This window comes from Caretta caretta, chromosome 1 (assembly GCF_965140235.1).
Source record: "Caretta caretta isolate rCarCar2 chromosome 1, rCarCar1.hap1, whole genome shotgun sequence".
Taxonomy (NCBI): Eukaryota; Metazoa; Chordata; order Testudines; family Cheloniidae; genus Caretta; species Caretta caretta.
The window spans coordinates 250684299-250690073 of NC_134206.1; the positions used below are offsets into that span (position 1 = coordinate 250684299).

The following is a 5775-nucleotide window of genomic DNA, read 5'->3' on the forward strand; positions in this document are numbered from 1 at the left end:
TGAAGGGAAGGGTTAAATTTACATAGGCCATAACTTTCCCAAATTTGTGAACAGAGGGACTTTCCACGCTCTGACAGTAAGTGGCTGGGTCCAGCCAGCCCCACAGATCTGTTGCCCCTTCTCTGGACCCTATAGAGGCTAATATGTAGGTCAAGAGCCAGTGCTGGTGAGGACTTGTAGACAAAGGGTATGTCTACACTACGAAATTAGGTCGAATTTATAGAAGTCGGTTTTTTAGAAATCGGTTTTATATATTCGAGTGTGTGTGTCCCCACAGAAAACGCTCTAAGTGCATTAACTCGGCGGAGCGCTTCCACAGTACCGAGGCAAGCGTCGACTTCCGGAGCGTTGCACTGTGGGTAGCTATCCCAGAGTTCCCGCAGTCTCCGCTGCCCATTGGAATTCTGGGTTGAGATCCCAATGCCTGATGGGGCTAAAACATTGTCACGGGTGGTTCTGGGTACATATCGTCAGCCCCCCGTTCCCTCCCTCCCCCCGTGAAAGCAAGGGCAGACAATCATTTCGCGCCTTTTTTCCTGAGTTATCTGTGCAGACGCCATACCATGGCAAGCATGGAGCCCGCTCAGGTAACCGTCACCCTATGTCTCCTGGGTGCTGGCAGACGCGGTACGGCATTGCTACACAGTAGCAGCAACCCCTTGCCTTGTGGCAGCAGACGGTACAGTACGACTGGTAGCCGTCATCGTCATGTCTGAGGTGCTCCTGGTCGCCTCTGTGAGGTCGATCAGGAGCGCCTGGGCAGACATGGGCGCAGGGACTAAATTTGGAGTGACTTGACCAGGTCATTCTCTTTAGTCCTGCAGTCAGTCCTATTGAACCGTCTTATGGTGAGCGGGCAGGCGATACAGACTGCTAGCAGTCGTACTGTACCATCTTCTGCCGAGCAGCCATGAGATGTGGATGGCATGCAGTCCTTCTGCACCGTCTGCTGCCAGCCAAAGATGTAAAAGATAGATGGAGTGGATCAAAACAAGAAATAGACCAGATTTGTTTTGTACTCATTTGCTTCCCCCCCTCCCCTGTCTAGGGGACTCATTCTTCTAGATCACACTGCAGTCACTTACAGAGAAGGTGCAGCGAGGTAAATCTAGCCATGTATCAATCAGAGGCCAGGCTAACCTTCTTGTTCCAATAAGGACAATAACTTAGGTGCACCATTTCTTATTGGAACCCTCCGTGAAGTCCTGCCTGAAATACTCCTTGATGTAAAGCCACCCCCTTTGTTGATTTTAGCTCCCTGAAGCCAACCCTGTAAGCGCCCCTCCCAGCGTCAGAGCAATGGCAAACAATCGGGCATCTGAGAGTGCTGTCCAGAGCAGTCACAATGGAGCACTCTGATGGGGCTAAAACATTGTCGCGGGTGGTTCTGGGTACGTGTCGTCAGGCCCCCGTTCCCTCCCTCCCTCCGTGAAAGCAAGGGCAGACAATCATTTCGCGCCTTTTTTCCTGAGTTACCTGTGCAGACGCCATACCACGGCAAGCATGGAGCCAGCTCAGGTAACCGTCACCCTATGTCTCCTGGGTGCTGGCAGACGCGGTACGGCTTTGCTGCACAGTAGCAGCAACCCATTGCCTTCTGGCAGCAGACGGTGCAATACGACTGGTAGTCGTCCTCGTCGTGTCCGAGGTGCTCCTGGCCACGTCGGCTGGGAGCGCCTGGGCAGACATGGGCGCAGGGACTAAATTTGGAGTGACTTGACCAGGTCATTCTCTTTAGTCCTGCAGTCAGTCCTATTGAACCGTCTTATGGTGAGCGGGCAGGCGATACGGACTGCTAGCAGTCGTACTGTACCATCTTCTGCCAGGCAGGCAAGAGATGAGGATTGCTAGCAGTCGTATTGTACCATCTTCTGCCGAGCAGCCATGAGATGTGGATGGCATGCAGTCCTTCTGCACCGTCTGCTGCCAGCCAAAGATGTAAAAGATAGATGGAGTGGGTCAGAACAAGAAATAGACCAGATTTGTTTTGTACTCATTTGCCTCCTCCCCTGTCTAGATCACACTGCAGTCACTCACAGAGAAGGTGCAGCGAGGTAAATCTAGCCATGTATCAATCAGAGGCCAGGCTAACCTCCTTGTTCCAATAACAACGATAACTTAGGTGCACCATTTCTTATTGGAACCCTCCGTGCAGTCCTGCCTGAAATACTCCTTGATGTACAGGCACCCCCTTTGTTGATTTTAGCTCCCTGAAGCCAACCCTGTAAGCCGTGTCGTCAGTCGCCCCTCCCTCCGTCAGAGCAACGGCAGACAATCGTTCCGCGCCTTTTTTCTGTGCGGACGCCATACCAAGGCAAGCATGGAGGCCGCTCAGCTCACTTTGGCAATTAGGAGCACATTAAACACCACACGCATTATCCAGCAGTATATGCAGCACCAGAACATGGCAACGCGATACCGGGCGAGGAGGCGACGTCAGCGCGGTCCCGTGACTGATCAGGACATGGACACAGATTTCTCTGAAAGCATGGGCCCTGACAACGCATGCATCATGGTGCTAATGGGGCAGGTTCATGCTGTGGAACGCCGATTCTGGGCTCGGGAAACAAGCACAGACTGGTGGGACCGCATAGTGTTGCAGGTCTGGGACGATTCCCAGTGGCTGCGAAACTTTCGCATGCGTAGGGGCACTTTCATGGAACTTTGTGACTTGCTTTCCCCTGCCCTGAAGCGCATGAATACCAAGATGAGAGCAGCCCTCACAGTTGAGAAGCGAGTGGCGATAGCCCTGTGGAAGCTTGCAACGCCAGACAGCTACTGGTCAGTTGGGAATCAATTTGGAGTGGGCAAATCTACTGTGGGGGCTGCTGTGATGCAAGTAGCCCACGCAATCAAAGATCTGCTGATATCAAGGGTAGTGACCCTGGGAAATGTGCAGGTCATAGTGGATGGCTTTGCTGCAATGGGATTCCCTAACTGTGGTGGGGCTATAGACGGAACCCATATCCCTATCTTGGCACCGGAGCACCAAGCCGCCGAGTACATAAACCGCAAGGGATACTTTTCGATAGTGCTGCAAGCTCTGGTGGATCACAAGGGACGTTTCACCAACATCAACGTGGGATGGCCGGGAAAGGTGCATGATGCTCGCATCTTCAGGAACTCTGGTCTGTTTCAAAAGCTGCAGGAAGGGACTTTATTCCCAGACCAGAAAATAACTGTTGGGGATGTTGAAATGCCTATATGTATCCTTGGGGACCCAGCCTACCCCTTAATGCCATGGCTCATGAAGCCGTACACAGGCAGCCTGGACAGTAGTCAGGAGCTGTTCAACTTCATGCTGAGCAAGTGCAGAATGGTGGTAGAATGTGCATTTGGACGTTTAAAGGCGCGCTGGCGCAGTTTACTGACTCGCTTAGACCTCAGCGAAACCAATATTCCCACTGTTATTACTGCTTGCTGTGTGCTCCACAATATCTGTGAGAGTAAGGGGGAGACGTTTATGGCGGGGTGGGAGGTTGAGGCAAATTGCCTAGCTGCTGGTTACGCGCAGCCAGACACCAGGGCGGTTAGAAGAGCACAGGAGGGCGCGGTACGCATCAGAGAAGCTTTGAAAACCAGTTTCATGACTGGCCAGGCTACGGTGTGAAAGTTCTGTTTGTTTCTCCTTGATGAAACCCCCCGCCCCTTGGTTCACTCTACTTCCCTGTAAGCTAACCACCCTCCCCTCCTCCCTTTAATCATTGCTTGCAGAGGCAATAAAGTCATTGCTGCTTCACAGTCATGCATTCATTATTCATTCATCACACAAATAGGGGGATGACTACCAAAGTATCCCAGGAGGGGTGGTGGAGGAGGGAAGGAAAATGCCACACAGCACTTTAAGCACAGCACTTTAAAAGTTTACAACTTTAAAATTTATTGAATGACAGCCTTCTTTTTTTTGGGCAATCCTCTGTGGTGGAGTGGCTGGTTGGCCGGAGGCCCCCCCACCGCGTTCTTGGTCGTCTGGGTGTGGAGACTATGGAACTTGGGGAGGAGGGCGGTTGGTTACAGAGGGGCAGCAGTGGCAGTCTGTGCTCCAGCTGCCTTTGCTGCAGCTCAACCATACACTGGAGCATACTGGTTTGGTCCTGCAGCAGCCTCAGCATTGAATCCTGCCTCCTCTCATCACGCTGCCGCCACATTTGAGCTTCAGCCCTGTCTTCAGCCTGCCACTTACTCTCTTCAGCCCTCCACCTCTCCTCCCGGTCATTTTGTGCTTTCCTGCACTCTGACATTATTTGCCTCCACGCATTCGTCTGTGCTCTGTCAGTGTGGGAGGACAGCATGAGCTCGGAGAACATTTCATCGCAAGTGCATTTTTTTTTCTTTCTAAGCTTCACTAGCCTCTGGGAAGGAGAAGATCCTGTGATCATTGAAACACATGCAGCTGGTGGAGAAAAAAAAAGGGACAGCGGTATTTAAAAAGACACATTTTATAAAACAGTGGCTACACTCTTTCAGGGTAAACCTTGCTGTTAACATTACATACATAGCACATGTGCTTTCATTACAAGGTCGCATTTTGCCTCCTCCCACCGCGTGACTACCCCCTCAACCTTCTCCCCTCCCTGTGGCTAACAGCGGGGAACATTTCTGTTTAGCCACAGGCAAACAGCCCAGCAGGAATGGGCTCCTCTGAGTGTCCCCTGAAGAAAAGCACTCTATTTCAACCAGGTGACCATGAATTATATCTCACTCTCCTGAGGATAACACAGAGAGATAAAGAACAGATTTTGGTTGAATGCCAGCAAACATACACTGCAATGCTTTGTTCTACAGTGATTCCCGAGTACGTGTTACTGGCCTGGAGTGGTAAAGTGTCCTACCATGAAGGATGAAATAAGGCTGCCCTCCCCAGAAACCTTTTGCAAAGGCTTTAGGACTACATCTAGGAGAACCGCAAATGCCAGGGCAAAGTAATCCTTTCACATGCTTGCTTTTAAACCATGTATAACATTTTAAAAGGTACACTCACCAGAGGTCCCTTCTCCGCCTGCTGGGTCCAGGAGGCAGCCTTGGGTGGGTTCGGGGGGTACTGGCTCCAGGTCTAGGGTGAGAAACAGTTCCTGGCTGTCGGGAAAACCGGTTTCTCCACTTGCTTGCTGTGAGCTATCTACAACCTCATCATCATCATCATCTTCTTCGTCCCCAAAACCTACTTCCGTATTGCCTCCATCTCCATTGAAGGAGTCAAACAACACGGCTGGGGTAGTGGTGGCTGAACCCCCTAAAATGGCATGCAGCTCATCATAGAAGCGGCATGTTTGGGGCTCTGACCCAGAGCGGCTGTTCGCCTCTCTGGTTTTCTGGTAGGCTTGCCTCAGCTCCTTCAGTTTCACGTGGCACTGCTTCAGGTCCCTGTTATGGCCTCTGTCCTTCATGCCCTGGGAGATTTTCAGAAAGGTTTTGGCATTTCGAAAACTGGAACGGAGTTCTGATAGCACGGATTCCTCTCCCCAAACAGCGATCAGATCCCGTACCTCCCGTTCGGTCCATGCTGGAGCTCTTTTGCGATTCTGGGACTCCATCATGGTCACCTGTGCTGATGAGCTCTGCATGGTCACCTGCAGCTTGCCACGCTGGCCAAACAGGAAATGAGATTCAAAAGTTCGCGGTTCTTTTCCTGTCTACCTGGCCAGTGCATCTGAGTTGAGAGCGCTGTCCAGAGCGGTCAGAATGGAGCACTCTGGGATAGCTCCCGGAGGCCAATACCATCGAATTGTGTCCACAGTACCCCAAATTCGAGCCGGCAACGTCGATTTAAGCGCT

At 51.7% G+C, this 5775-nt stretch overlaps 1 long non-coding RNA gene across 1 annotated transcript; it reads right to left on the minus strand.

The window, feature by feature from the left end:
• Positions 1-3855: 3855 nt before the first annotated feature.
• On the minus strand, positions 3856-5339 carry LOC125627197 (uncharacterized). The gene is made up of 2 exons (XR_012666637.1): positions 4982-5339; positions 3856-4393 (listed from the first exon to the last, which is right to left on the minus strand). It is a non-coding gene; the product is annotated as an uncharacterized LOC125627197 (long non-coding RNA).
• Between the last annotated feature and the right edge of the window lie 436 nt (positions 5340-5775).